The sequence below is a fragment of the Acinonyx jubatus genome, chromosome A2 (assembly GCF_027475565.1).
Source record: "Acinonyx jubatus isolate Ajub_Pintada_27869175 chromosome A2, VMU_Ajub_asm_v1.0, whole genome shotgun sequence".
Lineage (NCBI taxonomy): Eukaryota > Metazoa > Chordata > Mammalia > Carnivora > Felidae > Acinonyx > Acinonyx jubatus.
Genome location: NC_069383.1, coordinates 150,934,777 through 150,950,831, shown reverse-complemented (window position 1 = coordinate 150,950,831; position 16,055 = coordinate 150,934,777). Strand labels below are relative to the sequence as shown.

General features: G+C 50.4%; 1 protein-coding gene across 3 annotated transcripts in view; it reads right to left on the bottom strand.

Moving 5' to 3' along the window:
- Window positions 1-16,055, bottom strand: part of CDCP1 (CUB domain containing protein 1) — a 70,241-nt gene that overhangs the window by 42,948 nt on the left and 11,238 nt on the right. The window lies entirely within an intron of this gene.

Genomic DNA, 16,055 nt, shown 5'->3' with positions numbered 1-16,055 from the left:
GACTTCCGTCAGCCTCTTCTTGAACCTCTCTCCCCCTTGTTCGCTCTGCTCTGGCCTGACCAGCCAGCCGCTCTTGACGTAGTGTGGAAGTTGATCCCTCGGTCTGTGATAGTGAACTGCAAATATCTTGTCCATTTTTATCAGTAAGAACTTTACCCTCTTTGGGCCTCTGTTCCTCCATTTATAAAAGGAGGGGGCTAGGCCAGAAAAAAATCAACCATTTCCTGCCAGCTCCCAGTCTGTGATCAGTACCTGAGAAAGAAGTGACCTTGCAACTGTACGCATTCCCAGCTACTGCCCGGCAGCAACACATGCCTCAGGGCGCCAGGACACCAGCTCAGGTGCCTTCCTGACTTTGCTTTCAAGACGGCCTCAGTTTGCATTTTTGGAGCAAAATGTCTTAATCTCTCCAACTTCAGCTTGTACCCCTCTCTGCTTTGGTCACCGTGCTCAGTGACCACCTTTGCCTTCTTTCTTGACCACACGAACCTCTTTCCCATCCCCAGGGCCTTTGCGCGTGCTGGTCCTGGTTTCTATGAAGCTATTTCTCTAGCAAGAGCTGGGTCCTTTTGGTCCTTCCAGTCTCAGCTCAAAGGTCATGTCTTCAGAGTGACCTTCCCTGACCAGCCTCCTCCAGTGCTCCCCTCCTCCCCCACCCCCAGTCTTCCTGCTTTTATGTCCCTCCCTGCTCTAGTCTTTGAGAGTGTTCATTTGTTTTCGCCTCCTATGATCAGAATGGGAGCACCTTCCTACTGGAAGGCAGCAGGAATTTCCCTGTCCTTTTCGGTGGTGGCCTCGGGATCCAGACAGTGCCTGCTGTCCCCATGGAGGCTGAAGTGACGTTTAAAATCTTCAGGGACGGATCTGAAGGCTCGGGGGCTCTCTAAGACATCAGGTTAAAATGAATCCAGGGGCAAGTGGGAGGCTCAGTCGGTTAAGCGGCTGCCTTTGGCTCAGGTCATGATCTCGCGGTTCGTGAGTTTGAGCCCTGCATCAGGCTCTCTGCTGTGTGTGCAGAGCCCTCTTCAGATCCTCTGTCTCCCTCTCTCTCTGCCCCTCCCCCGCTTGTGTGCACCTGTGCGTTCTCTCTCTCTCTCTCTCTCTCTCAAAACTAAATAAAAACTTAAAATGAGGGGCGCCTGGGTGGCGCAGTCGGTTAAGCGTCCGACTTCAGCCAGGTCACGATATCGCGGTCCGTGAGTTCGAGCCCCGCGTCAGGCTCTGGGCTGATGGCTCGGAGCCTGGAGCCTGTTTCCGATTCTGTGTCTCCCTCTCTCTCTGCCCCTCCCCCGTTCATGCTCTGTCTCTCTCTGTCCCAAAAATAAATAAAAAACATTGAAAACAAATTAAAAAAAAAAAAACTTAAAATGAATCCAGATGCGTGTTCGGAAACCCAGTTGCCAGGCTTCCACGCAAGCGGTATATGTCAACCTTGTGTTCTTTTTCTGTAGTCGTGAAAACGTCTTACCACATTATTGGTAAAAAAAAAATTCCTGGAACACCCAGTCCTGGGAGGCATGGCATGCTCTCTACGGCCTCCGACCCCGGGTCTCTGGTGGGGCTAATTCATTGCACCCAGTGTCTGGACTGCAGCCCAGCTTAGCCAGGCTATCACCTTCCTCCCCATTCTCACTTCTCTTCTGTCTCTGTTTACACCCTTTGGCCACAGCATTATTTCAAAATTCCTGACACCAGGGGCACCTGGGTGGCTCAGTTGGTTAAACATCTGATTTCGGCTCAGGTCACGATCTCGAAGTTTGTGGGTTCGAGGGCCGCGTCGGGCTCTGTGCTGTGAGCTCGGAGTCTGCTTTGGATCCCCGGTTTCCCTCTCTCTCTCTCTCTCTCTCTGCCCCTCCCCTTTCTCTCTCAAAAACAAACAAGCAGTAAAAAAACACATCCTGACTCTACAATTATTACGGTTATATTAATTAAGTGTTAGACCCTAAGCAGCCCAGTAGTTGCCTAATGCTGGAGGTGGGGGCAGGGGCTGGGGTCCCAGGGGGCAGAGGAGTCTTTGCAGGATGGGAGGACCATTCTGTGTTTTGACCATGGAGGTGACTGCGCATTGAACACAAATGCCACAACTCATCAAACTGTACACTTAAAATTGGTGAAGTTTATTATATGGAACTTATGCCTTAATAAACTAAAAAGAGGAAAAAACGTGTGTTAGGAAGATTGTCTTACTGCATAAAGTAGGCACTTAATAAATGACTAAAGGAGTAGTCGTGACCACAGTTAAAATATTGCTAAATAAAATCTTGGGGGTGGGCCTTGTTTCTCTCGTGGCATGTGTAATATTTTAAAATATCCCTAAATTAGATTTGGAGAACAAAGCTGATCTCACTACAATGCCTCCACTCAGCTTTTCTTTTCCTTTAAAAAAATTAAAAAAAAAAAATTTATTTATTTTTGAAGACAGAGACAGACAGAGTGTGCGTGGGGAGGGGCAGAGAGGGAGACACAGAATCCGAAGCAGGCTCCAGGCTCCAGCTGTCAGCACAGAGCCGGACAAGGGGCTCGAACACACGGACCGCAAGATCATGACCTGAGCTGAAGTTGGATGCTTAAATGACTGAACCACCCAGGCACCCCATCAGCTTTTCTCTCCTGCTTCCAGGCAGGTCAGTACCCCCAACTAATTCTGGGTATACAACAATCTGTTTTACTATTAGTGACAGTCCGGGAAAAGTGGACAATCTTTTTTAGCAAAGTTTTTTTCTTTCAGAATCTATGAAATCACGTATTCATTCAACAAACATCGTCTGGGTTAATAGTATGTTCTAGGAAACCATACTTGGTACACATGATTTCATGACAAAAATTGCTGGAGTTCCTGCCCCCAGGGAGTTAACAGTCCAGACTGGGGGTTTCTAAAAGGCCTCTGCAGGGCTTTAAGAATGATGAAGTCCCAATCGGACCTAGGGATTTCTACTGGAAACACTTTTTTTCTGTCTCTGCTGGGATTCACTTCTACTATTTTTTTTTCCATATGGAAAGCCAGCTCTAATTATTGAATACACCAATCCTTCCTTCACAAATCGCTAATGCTACCTCTGTTATATGTACATATAATGTTTATTTATTTTTGAGAGAGAGACAGAGTGCGAGAAGAGGAGGGTCAGAGACAGAGGGAGGCACAGAATTGGAAGCAGGCTCCAGGCCCTGAGCTGTCAGCACAGAGCCCGACACGGGGCTCGAACCCACGGACCGTGAGATCATGACCCGAGCCGAAGCCGAAGTCGGCCGCTTAACCGACTGAGCCACCCCGGCGCCCCTATATTTTTTATTTTGGGTCAAAATAACGTAGATTTACATTCTAACTCATTCTGCAAACAAAGAAGATGAAGCTTTGAAAGGGTTAAATGACTCACTTCCGTTGTCCTTTTATCATCTCACAATGTTTCTTTGTTCTGCCTCCCAGGTGACCCGCCCCCCCCTCCCCCCCGCCCCCCAGCACATTCTACTGCCCAGCAGTGGTTCATAGCTCTCCTTTAGTACCCCAGACCAGAGAATCTCCACCTGGCTTCCTCGCCCACAGGAAACACGTGCAAGAAAGCCAAGGCTCTTTGCAGCAGGAGGGGACGATTTACATGACAGGCTGTTTCCTAAGGTCACAGCCAAGGACACATTACCCACAGGACAGCCCTCCTCATCTTCAGTGATGAATATATTAGCAGAAGGGGGAGATGGGGAGCGAGAGGCTGATGACCCAACTTTGTGCCCACTTGAAATCCAGAATCCCCCCCTTCTCCGCCTCCCCCGCCCCCAGCCCTTCCATTCAGTGGCAGAGAGACCCCTCATTGCTTGAGTGAAATCACTTAAAACTCATCACAGATGCTCGGAGTTTGAGAACGTCATGTTGCGTGCACATTTCTGTCTTCTGCATTCCCCACCATTAATCATACCATGAAATCGGAAATTCCAACACCGCGGAATAAATCTCAGCCTCCCACCCCGGCCACCGCCCACCGGGTCAGCACATCTGAGTGTTTGACAGACGTGCTGTAATTTACAGAAAGTGGTTGGGTGGGGTGGGGGTGGGGGTGGGGGTGCCTGGGTGGCTCAGTCAGGTGAGCGTCCGACCTCGGCTCCGGTCATGATCTCACGGTCCGTGAGTTCGAGCCCCTCATTGGGCTCTGTGCTGACAGCTCGGAGCCTGGAGCCTGCTTCGGATTCTGTGTCTCCCTCTCTCTCTGCCCCTCTCCCGCTCACACTCTGTCTCTCTCTGTCTCAAAAATAAATACACATTTAAAGAAAGTGGTTGGGCTTTTTCTTCTTCACCATCTCTTTCTTTTGCCTCCCCAGGAACTTGGTATTTCGCTGGTGTAGTAATTTTGGAAGATCTATTACCCAGGTTCACAGAAACTCAGACAAAGCTCCAGATTCTGGCGTGATTTCCAGGTCTTCCGAGCGGAAAGAAATCCAAGCCAAGTCAAGCCCAGCCTCGTGGAAAGCAGCGAGCGGGCTCGCGGGCTCGCGGGCTCCGGGCATTCGGGAAAGCTTGCAGGCGATGGGCTTGGGGTCATGAATCACACCTCTCCTCACTCTCTGGCCTTCCGACCACTCCTTATTAGGATAACTTCGCTAGTTTCTGCCTCACCAGCGGCATCTCAGGCGGAAATTTCCAATGGTATTAATCACCGTATCACAGGATATTATACAAACACCCCTGTTCTTTCTTCTCCCTGCCACCCTATCTCTTTGCAAGGGAAAGACAAGGCAAGGAAAATACACCCAAAGAAGGGGATTCCACCAGATACACATCAGGGGACTTATCTGCTCCCAGATTTGTCAAATACAGGGTTTTTTTGTTTAAAAAAATTTTTTTTAATGTTTATTTATTTTTGAGAGAGAGAGAGACTGTGAGTGGGGAAGGGGAAGAGAGAGACAGGGAGGTACAGAATCGGAAGCAGTTTCCAGGCTCTGAGCTATTAGCACAGAGCCTGATGTGGGGCTCGAACTCACCAACTGTGAGATCACGACCTGAGGCGAAGTTGGACGCTCAACCAACTGAGCCATCCAGGCGTCCCTGAAATACAGTTTAAAAGACTGACGAATGTGATTTAAAACTTTTTCGATGGGTCATAACCAGCTGCCTCAATTCTGGGTGTGGTTCCCAGGGGGGGCTTGACTTCCACTCACTCTCTGTCCACCCCCGACACCAAGCAGCTCCCAGCAGGGCACCAGGAGACACCTATGATGCCCTGCAGGAGAGCCTGGGATGTCGAGGGAGACCGAACGCAGAAGCCAAGTGGCATAATCGTGAATCAGCATGGCTGATCAGTCACAGCCTGCGTGGGAGTCCGATTCCCAAGCAAGCCCATAAGGGGAAAAGCACTTCCGGCCACCACAGCCGTGTCCTCTCTGAGGAAGGTGTCACACTGCACGTCAACATCCCTCCCTCAAGTCTGCTGGCTGCGGCCGGCGTTTGCTCATCCGTGGCGCGGATCCCTGCCTCTCAGGTCGAGCACCAGACAAAGCAGCGATTTGGTCTTAGGGGCCGGGTTTGCAGAACACATTTTGTTAAATTGTGGGTGATCCCTCAGGGCATGGGATCATGGGAGCCCGAGGAAGTGACACCAGCAGAAGGGACACCTCGCATCCACCCTGTGGGGACGCTCACACCATTTATACAATCTCTCCTGCTTTTATTCCCTGCAGGAAACAGTAGCTGAATTCGTGTACGTTGAATATACATTTGCTTGTCTGCCCCACCAGACCCTACCTGATAGTCAGTAACCTTAGGCACCAAGGAAAGTCAAGGTACCCTGGGGACACTGAGGGTCAGCTATTAACTGTCTAGGGGTGGTGGTCCGGGAAGGCTTCACAGAGGAGGCACGACTTAAGATGGGTCTTGAAAAATAAATGAGTTTGCCAGTCAGGGACAGCGAGATGGGTGTCGGGAAGGATCGGGGGAGGCCAACAGCAGGTGCGAAGACAGAGGTATGAAGAACGTGGCTCCCTTGGGGCCACTCCATGGAGCTTGTTTTGGCTGGAGGCCCAGGGAAATGTGGGTAGAAGAGGCAGAGAAGACAGAGGCAGGGGACAGGCTGGGAAGGGGCGTGGTTGCGGCCAGGGAATTTGGGCTTCCCCCAGGGGACCAGCATAACTTAGCAGCTTTGCACAATGGTTAAGAGCTTAGATTCTAGAATCTCCTTGCGTGGGATGGATTCCTGGCTCTACCGGCTGTGTGTCCTTGGACAAATTCCTTAGCTTCTCTGTGCCTCGCTTTCCTCATCTGCCAATGAGGATAATACAAGAGCCGTGGTAAGGATGAAAAGAAGTACTAATGTGCCAGGTAGTCGATCAAGGTTAGCTGCTATTGCTGTTGACAGTCTAAAGCCCAGGGCTGGGCGGGGGCGAGGGTGAGGCCGGTAAGGCACCTTGGGGCAAACCTGAAGGAGGCATTCGCTCTCAGGGCTGTGCAAGCACGGAGGCCTCCTTAGATTTTCCACGCCTTCCCTGCCCTGGCCTGGCCCTATTCACTGCTTATCAAAGCCTTTCCGTAGGTGTTGACTCATTAGATTTCTGCAACACTTTGCAGCTCAGAGAAGTGACTTTCACTTCCCCATGTTTCCCAGACACGGGAGGCAGCTGGGACATGCTGGTCGGACCACAGCACCCCTGCCCCGTCCATTCTACCACACCGAGCTGCCCTCCTGGAGGCTGTCAAGGTTGGTCAAGTCAACCAACGGAAGGGAGGAGGGACTGCTGTTTTCCTCTCCTCCCCTCCTCTCCTCTCTTCTCTTTCCTTCCTTTCTTCATTTATTTTTGAGAGACAGAGACAGAGACAGAGAGACAGAGACAGAGCCTGAGCAGGGGAGGGGCAGAGAGAGAAGGAGACACAGAATCGGAAGCGGGCTCCAGGCTCCGAGCCGGCAGCACAGAGCCCGATGCGGGGCTTGAACTCACAAACCGTGAGATCGTGACCTGAGCCGAAGTCGGACGCTTAATCGACTAAGCCCCCCAGGTGCCCAGGAGCTGCTGTTTCTTACAACGCGCAGTGAGTTGCTGATCGACACCAAGGAGCTGGGCATCACCACCAACATAACCTGTTTAGTGGGGTCCGCTGTAGGGAGGGGGTGCCAGGCTGTCATACCATCAAACTCAGAGTCTTACTAATCGGTGGACCCGGGGAAGTGAGGCCCTGCAGACAGTGGAGGGGATAACTGGTTTAGAACCCCCTATGTCCATCTGGCAGCGACCTGGCCAGGTCTGTTTACATACTGGTGAACTGAAGGGACTGTCTTCCCAATGGCAGGAAGTCACCCACCTGCCTACCTGGAAAGAGCGAATCTCTCACATCCACATAAAACAGGACACAACCCAAGGAACCAATCAGTCCTCCTGAGTGAGAAGCCTCTGGAATCTAGGCACCTGGCTTGCCCAGGCGATGATTACAATGAATATTCAGCGACTGATTAGTACGGGCAGCCTTCGTGCTCGTATTCGGTGTTTAAAAATCTCTGCAACCATCCCACAGAGTGGGTGCTAACATCATCCTCCATTCTCCAAATGAAGAAACTGAGGCTCTGAGGGATTAAGGGATTTGTCCAGGTAGGGGTGGGGCCGGGTTTTGTGGCCACGCGGTATGACCCTGGAGCCCAGCACTTGCCAGATGAGTACTCTGCAAACCTCGTCCTGCCCAGGGAGTTCCACACACGGCCAGGAACCTGGTGATGACAATGGCTTGTTCTCACCGACAGAGTCAGGACAGAGTAGAACATGTCCCAGCTGCTGTCTGTCCGGGGGGGAGGGATCTCCAGGATGTCAGAAGGGAAAGGTGTTTGTTTAAAACGGCTAAAGAGGCACCCTGCATTAGAAATCATTCGTCATGTCAAAGTACTTTGAAACTGTAGTCTGAATTTGAACTTCAGATTTAAAGTTCCCCAGGGGCGCCTGGGTGGCTCAGTCCGTTAAGCGTCCAACTCTTGATTTCAGTTCAGGTCACGCTCTCACGATTCGTGAGATCGAGTCCCACGTCAGGCTCTGCTCAGACAGCTCGGAGCCTGCTTGGGATTCTCTCTCTCCCTTTCTCTCTCTCTCTCTCTGCCCCTTACTGCTCTCTCTCTCAAAAATAAATAAATAAACATTAAAAAATAGTTTTGGGGTGCCTGGGTGGCTCCGTCAGTTTAAGCATCCGACTTCGGCTCAGGTCATGATCTCACGGTTCGTGGGTTCGAGCCCCATGTTGGGTTCTGTGCTGACAGCTCAGAGCCTGGAGCCTGCTTCCGATTCTGTGTCTCCTTCTCTCTCTGCCCTTCCCCCGCTCATGTTCTCTCTCTCAAAAATAAATAAACATTAAAAAAATAATAAAAAAAAGTTTCCCGTTTCCATGGCTCTTAGAGCAATCCTAGAGGACACAGTAAACTGAAGTTCAAAGAACAATGTTACAAGGAACCTGTGTGTACTCCGAGTCAAACAGACTTGGGGAACAGTCTATCAAAACAGGGGGCTGTTGTGCCCACCCATCCATTTCCTAGTCTTAATTCCTAAACTCTTCAGGAAAGAAATTTATATGCACCGATGCAAGTTGTCTATTTTCTAAAGTAACTGAATGATCCTCTAAAGGGGATGCTAGCCATCGACAATCTTCGGGGCTTGTGTTTTGAATTATTTTTCTAACGTGGTGATCAGTGTGCATATCCAAACCTTTCTGCTGTATCCTTCTCTGTCTCTCTTTTTTTAACGTTTATTTATTTTTGAGACAGAGAGAGACAGAGCATGAATGGGGGAGGGTCAGAGAGAGAGGGAGACACAGAATCTGAAACAGGCTCCAGGCTCTGAGCCGTCAGCACAGAGCTCGACGCGGGGCTCGAACTCACGGACCGTGAGATTACGACCTGAGCCGAAGTTGGACGCTTAACCGACTGAGCCACCCAGGCACCCCGATGTTTATTTATTTTTGAGAGAGAGACAGAGAGTGCAAGTGGAGAAGGGGCAGAGAGAGGGAAACAGAGGCTCCGAAGCGAGCCCCACGCTGACAGCAGAGAGCCCGATGCGGGGCTTGAACTCATCAACCATGAGATCGTGACCTGAGCTGAAGCGGGACGCTCAACAGCCTGAGCCTCCCAGGTGGCCCTGCATCCCTTCCCTTTTATGATCAAAGATGCACACCATATTAGAGATGCATGTGAGAGACGCACAACCAGGCTGTGGATGGTCTGGGCCCCAGTCTGGAGCAAATGCACACATCTATGTATAAATCGCTCTGGGACTATGGCCATTTTAAGGCTTCTTGCCAACCCAAAACATGGACTTTCACATTTAACTCCAGATTGAGTCAAAGTGCACTGGGTGAAGGAATGATTTCAAAGAGGGCCACAGAGGGAGGAAAATGATAACAGACCGTGAACATGGGAATTGCAGAATTAAGTAACACGCTCAGCTTATAACCTCTGTAAATAATTCATGATGGTATGTTCCAATGCCATAAGGCCAGTTTGAACCACATTTCCATTTTATGAAATGTTAAAAAGATTCCTTCTGTCAGACCCTGAAGTGTGAGCTAGCACGACTGTGAAAGTCAATAAGGATCAAAGGATGGATGGGGAAGAATCAAAGAAGCAGATTCTAAAACGCATCTGTATGTCTGCTCACGGACATATTCAGGACAGGAGGCCCATAGTTCCCTTTTCCCAACTGCTAAATGTTTACAAGTTGCTGAATCTCCAATTTCTTCGGTGTTCCCGCCCTAAAGTACTTTGTTCGACTGGCCCCACCTAACCACCAGGGATTAGCTGTTGGGGTTGAGCGGCCGACTCTTGGTGTCGGCTCAGGTCACGATCTCACGGTTCGTGAGTTCGAGCCCCATGTCGGGCTCTGTGCTGGCAGTGTGGAGCCTGTTTGGGATTCTCTCTGCCTCTCTCTGCCCCTCCCCAACTCCCAGTCTCTCTATCTCAAAATAAATAAATAGACTTTAAACCAAAACAATCTCGCGGTTCACGAGTTCGAGCCCTGCATCGGGTCCTGTGTGGACAGCTCAGAGCCTGGAGCCTGCTTTGAATTCTGTGTGTGTGTGTGTGTGTGTGTGTGTCTCTCTCTCTCTCTCTGCCCTCCCCCGCTCATGCTCTCTCTCTCAAAAATAAATAAACATTAAACAATTAAAACAACAAAACAAAACAAAACAAACCAGGGGCACCTGGGTGGCTCAGTCGGTTAAGCGTACGACTTCGGCTCAGGTCATGATCTCTCTGCCCCTCCCCTGCTGGTGCTCTGTCTCTTTCTCTCCCAAAGATAAATAAACAGTAACAAAACAAAACACAAAGTGAGCAGCAAGATGGTTAAACAAGAATCCACACACAAAAGACTACATAGTATATGATTCCGGTCATATCAAGTTCCAGAAGACAAAGCCAACCTATGCTGGCATAAGTCAGAACAGCGAATGCCCGGGGGACAGGTATTAAGTAGGAAGGGGGAAGAGGAAAATTCTGGGGTGCTGGTAGGGCATACACACACGTATAAATGTGTATGTATAAGTGTATATACATCTGGAAAATGTATCAAGCTGTATACTTAAGATTTACGTATCCTCGTGTGTGCCTCAATAAAACAGTTTTGAAAATTCAGAGAAACAATAGCTAACTGTTTGGAACGTGCTCTGATGAGAGACTCAACCCCCCTCCCCCCTCCCCGCTCTATCCTTCCAGGCGTGCACTAAACCCTCCTGAGTCCCTTTTTGTGACCGCAGGGTGCTGGGCACAGGGTCTTGTCCACACAACCAGGAGCGTAGCGAATTAGGCTTGTGGAAGGGGGGATGCTGTGGGGTGTGTCCAAGATTTCCTCTAAGGCCACCGTTAGAAGCAGATACATCCATCGGTACATTTACCAAGCAAGCCTGGGGATCGTAACGTGTGCTCCACTCTTTTTTCTTCATTGTGGTAAAAAAATAAGAAAGAAAATGGAAAACGGGACACCTGGGTGGTGCAGTCGGTTAAGTGTCCGACTCCTGGGTTCAGCTCAGGTCAGGATCTCGCGGTTTGGGTGTTCGAGCCCCACGTCGGGCTCTTTGCTAACAATGCCAAGCCTGTTTAGGATTCTCTCTCTGTCCCTCTCCCTCTGCACCTCCCCCGCTCGTGCTCTCTCTCTCTCTCTCTCTCCCGTCTCTGAGGATAAATAAATAAACTTTGAAAATTCTGGGAAAAGAGTATTCATCCTTCTGCTACCCATGAATAAATCCCACACACTTTTTCTCCCCCTTTTTAAAATTGTAGTAAAGTAAGCATAACAGAAACTTTACCATGGTAGCCATTTAAAAAAATTTTTAATGTTTACTTATTTTTGAGAGAGAGAGAGAGAGAGAGAGACAGAGTGTAAGCAGGGGAGGGGCAGAGAAAGAGGGAGACACAGAATCTGAAGCAGGTTCCAGGCTCTGAGCTGTCCGCACAGAGCCCGACGCGGGGCTCAAACCCACGAACCGCGAGATCACGACCTGAGCCGAAGTCGGACGCTTAACCGGCTGAGCCACCCAGGCGCCCCTGATTAATCACATTAAAGGGTACAATTCAGTGGCATTAAGTCTATATATTCACGTTATTGTGAAACCACCCCCGCCATCCATCTCCAGAATATTTCCATCTTCCCAAACCGAAACTCTGTCCCCATTGGACACTAACTCCCCGTTCCCCTCCCCCAGCCCCTGGCACCCACTGATCTTTCTGTCTCTATGGATTTGACTCCTCTAAGGACCTCGCATAAGTGGGAGGGGGACACTCACTATTTGTCCTTTTGCGTCTCGCTCATCTCACCGAGCGTCACGTGGTAGGCGGGCTTTGCTTTTCAACCTGAGCATCGCTGACCGCTGATTTGAGTAACAACCCAAGAGTGAGCAAAAGGACACAGGCTCAAACTCATAGCTACACACGATATTCGCTTTGCGAGAAGGGGGAGGAAGTTTTCTCTGAACCGAAAAACGGTGTCAATGAACTGGAAGACTCAGAAGATGGGAAAAGGTTATGAAAGAAAGAAGCAGGAGCATTTCTCTGAAACGCGGCCGGTCAGAGCGTCCCTCAGCCTGCTAGCCACCCGCACTCAGCGACCCTGACCTTCCCGGTGCCGCAGGCCCAACGACGGGCTACGGTGACCAGTGTTCTGACAGGCCCGCATTCCTCGCCGATTAGCAACAATATCCATGAAGACGCTCTTACTTGTCCGAACAGAAGCCACGCGCTGGTTAATCTTCAAGTGAGTTTCGTTTAAAATGGGCTTGTCCAGAAGGTTATATCAGCCTCTTTCCATCTTATTATTCACTGTCCCTCAAAGATAACGTGAAGAGATGGGGGTAGGGAGGCAGCAGGGAAATGCCTCATTATGGAAACATCCACCTTTGAGGGGCGCCTGGGGGGCTCAGTGGGTTGAGCGTCGGGCTCTTGGTTTCGGCTCAGGTCATGACTCAGGGTTTGTGGGTTTGAGCCCTGCATCGGGCTCCATGCTAGTGGAGCCTGCTTGGGATTCTCTCTCTCAGAAATAAATAAATAAACTTAAAAAAAAAAATCCGTCTTTGATTTAGGTTGGCCTGCAGCTTAGCAGGTCCGTCATGAGGGAGCTGGGAGGGGCAGCAGGAGAGAAGGTTCTATTTGGGCCTGACCTGTGCTGGGGGCCACTAGAGTCTTGACCTCTGCCCCTCAGTCTGATGTGAGTAACCCTCCCTGCCTCATGAGCCCAGTCTCTGCGGTCATCACTGGGGCCACGCTTGGCTGGGCCGCTTTGGACAAGCCACCTTACCTCCTTATTTTATTTTATTTTATTTTTTTAATGTTTATTTTTGAGAGAGAGACAGAGTGCAAGCAGGGGAGGGGCAGAGAGAGAGGGAGAGACAGAATCCGAAGCAGGCTTCAGGCTCTGAGCTGTCAGCACAGAGCCCGACGTGGGGCCTGAACTCACGAGCTGTGAAGTCATGACCTGAGCCAAAGTCTTGCTTAACCGACTGAGCCACCCGGGCGCCCCCCATCTTACCTCATTAAACTGCAGATTTCTCATCTGTAATATTTGGCCACAAACATGAACCACATGGGACTTCTACAAGTACCGCAGTGAGACCACATGTGTAAGTGCAAAGAATATCACTTCCATCCACACAGACGGGACCGAGCCCCTGAGCCTCTGAACCTTGTGGTAGGCAGAATCTCAAGGTGACCCCAGAGACCCCGTGACCTGTAGGTACTCCTCCCCTTGAGTGTGGAAAGGACTCCAAATATCAAGGCATATCATTCATGTGATTAACTGATGTAGGGCCAGGTCAACTTTATCCTGGTGGGCCTGACCTAATCAGTTGAACCCCTAGAAGGGTTTGGGCTTTTCCTGGAGAAAAAGGAATTCGCCTAGAGGTAGATTCTCTGTAGGTGGTTTTGAACACGGAGGGGGCCACATGGTGGGAAGTTTGAGTGGCCTCTAATTGCTGTGAGCGGGAGTTCCTTGGACTTACCCTCCACAAAGCACTGAATTCTGCTACAACCGTGTGAACGCAGAAGAGGAGCCGGGCTCTAGATAAGAACACAGCCTGGCCAACATCTTGATTTTAGCCTAGTGAGACTGAGCCAAGAAGCCGTCCACATCTTATCTGGACTTTGTCATAGGCCACTAAGTTTGTGACAATTTGTTATGTGGCAGTAGAAAACCCGTGTAGAACTTGTAACCAGATAGGGTACCAGGCAGGACATGCTGAGCTGCTCAAGGAAAGGGGTTTGGATAAGTATACGGTATTGTCTAGGGCGCGGAACCTTCCCTTCTGAGCTGAGCTGCCGTTATGATGTGATGCCAAGTGGACAGCTTTGATGGAAGGGTACATCAGTGAGGATGTCTAAACACATTGTATTCACCGTAAAACGTTAGTATCCAGAAGCTAGAAGGTGACAGGGAGGGTGGGTCAGAGGCAAGGGGGCGCTGTGGTCAAGAGGGCTCGCGGCTGCTCATCTCACCTGGTCTTGTGGGCAGAGCCAGAGCAAGAAGAGGGTCCTCAGATGCCAACCAGAAATCAGGGACAGATCCGGCGGGAAGCCTGGCTTTCATACCCCAAGAGCCCAGGGGCGTTAGGCTGTGTAGGGCTGGCCAAACGGAGGTGGCTTCTGGGAATGACGGCAGTAATTTACCACCCCATCCGTTTGGCACCTGCTATGTGCCAGATACTTCCTGTAGGTATCCTTTAGGTAAACTGTTCACATTCACAGGTGGGAAGATGCATGCCTGAGATTCAAACCCGGGACTGCCTGACGGCAAAGCCCACGCACGGCTGCTACTTCAAGACGTCCACCCTCAAGGTCACGGGCTGCTGGGCAGCCTGGGCCCAAGCGTCTGCCCCCACCCCCACCCCCGTTAGAGAGGGGGCAGCAGTCAGAGGGACCTGCTTCCGTCTGTAGCACTCAACACCACCAACACAGAGAGAAGTGTGTGTGTTTGCTTTCCCGACACCCGCTCTGAATATCCACCCTGCCCTCTGCCCTAGTGCAGAGCAATCCACACAGCCTGACTTGGAGAACAAGTCTCTGAATGAAGCGCTCTCAAACGACTACAGGCCAGGTCAATGAAGCGATTCCTCTGGTAGGCCGGGTAGGGCCAGAGTAAAACTGGCCAGCAAAGAAAGGCTGCACACTGCAGGAAATCTTTGGGGCCAGACAGACGCGTGCTTTCCTCCCCAACGGGGGCTAGTGCAGGAGGTGTTACGTCCACAGGGAGGATCGTTCTGGAATACGTTACAGAGGTGATTCTGGATGGTGATTCTGGAAGGTGTTATGTCAACAAGGTCAACCACCACCGAAGGTGTCTCACCAATGAGGAAGGTCGTTACGGGAAGGTACTATGCCAACACGAACTGTTGCTACGGAAGGTGTTACGTCCATGAGGGTGGATGGTATGGAAGATATTGGCACGGAAGGTCTTAAATCAGTAAGAATGGATATTATAGGGGCCCCGCCATCACGCAAAGAGTTACATCAACAAGGATGGTCATACTGGCCAGTAGGGGACTAGCCAGCGATCTTAAGATAATTACGCTAAACATTCAGGCACGTAAAAAACAAGGTTGAAGGACCATGAATGTTGAGATGAGGCTTTTGAGGAGCCTGGTTCCCAAGCACATCGTGTCGGCAGGTGGAAGAAAAGAGGCAGATGGTTAGCACTGAAAAGGAGGGAGAGACTGTGGTTAAGAGCACTTCCCTTTTCATGAGCCATATTCCTTACATCTGGAGTTGGTCCTACTGCTAAGTGCTATTTCCAAGGAAGGAAGGGGTGGGGGGGGGGGGAGATGGGAACAAATCCAGATAAAATCCCAGAGCGATGAGGCATTTAATCTTCATTTAACTGCATTCGGTTTTGCTCCTATAGCTGGTCTCCAGTTGTAAATCACACTTTGAAGGATCACTCTTTTTTTAAAGTTTTAATTTAAATTCCAGTTAGTTAACCGGGCCGCCTGGGTGGCTCGGCCGGTTAAGCATTTGATTTCGGCTCAGGTCACGATCTCACGGGTCGTGAGTCTGAGCCCTGCATTCAGGCTCTGTGCTGACAGCACGGAGCCTGCTTTGGATTGTCTGTCTCTCCCCAGCCTGCATGCGTGCATTCTCTCTCTCTCAAAAATACACAAACATTAAAAAAAATAAATTCCAGGGGTGCCTGGGTGGCGCAGTCAGTTGAGCGTCCGACTTCAGCCAGGTCACGATCTCGCGGTCCGTGAGTTCGAGCCCCGCGTCAGGCTCTGGGCTGATGGCTCAGAGCCTGGAGCCTGTTTCCGATTCTGTGTCCCCCTCTCTCTCTGCCCCTCCCCCGTTCATGCTCTGTCTCTCTCTGTCCCAAAAATAAATAAACATTGAAAATAAAAATAAAAATAAAAATAAATTCCAGGGGTGCCTGGGTGGCTCAGTTGGTTAAGTGTCTGACTCTTGATTTCAGCTCAGGTCACGATCTCGCGGTCGTGACATCAAGCCCCGCGTCGGCGGACTCTGCACTGACAGAGTGGAGCCTGCTTGGGATTCTCTCTCTCTCTCTCTCACCTCTCTCTGCCCCTCCCACTCCCCCCTTCAAAATAAATAAATAAATAAACCGAAAAAAAATAAATAAAT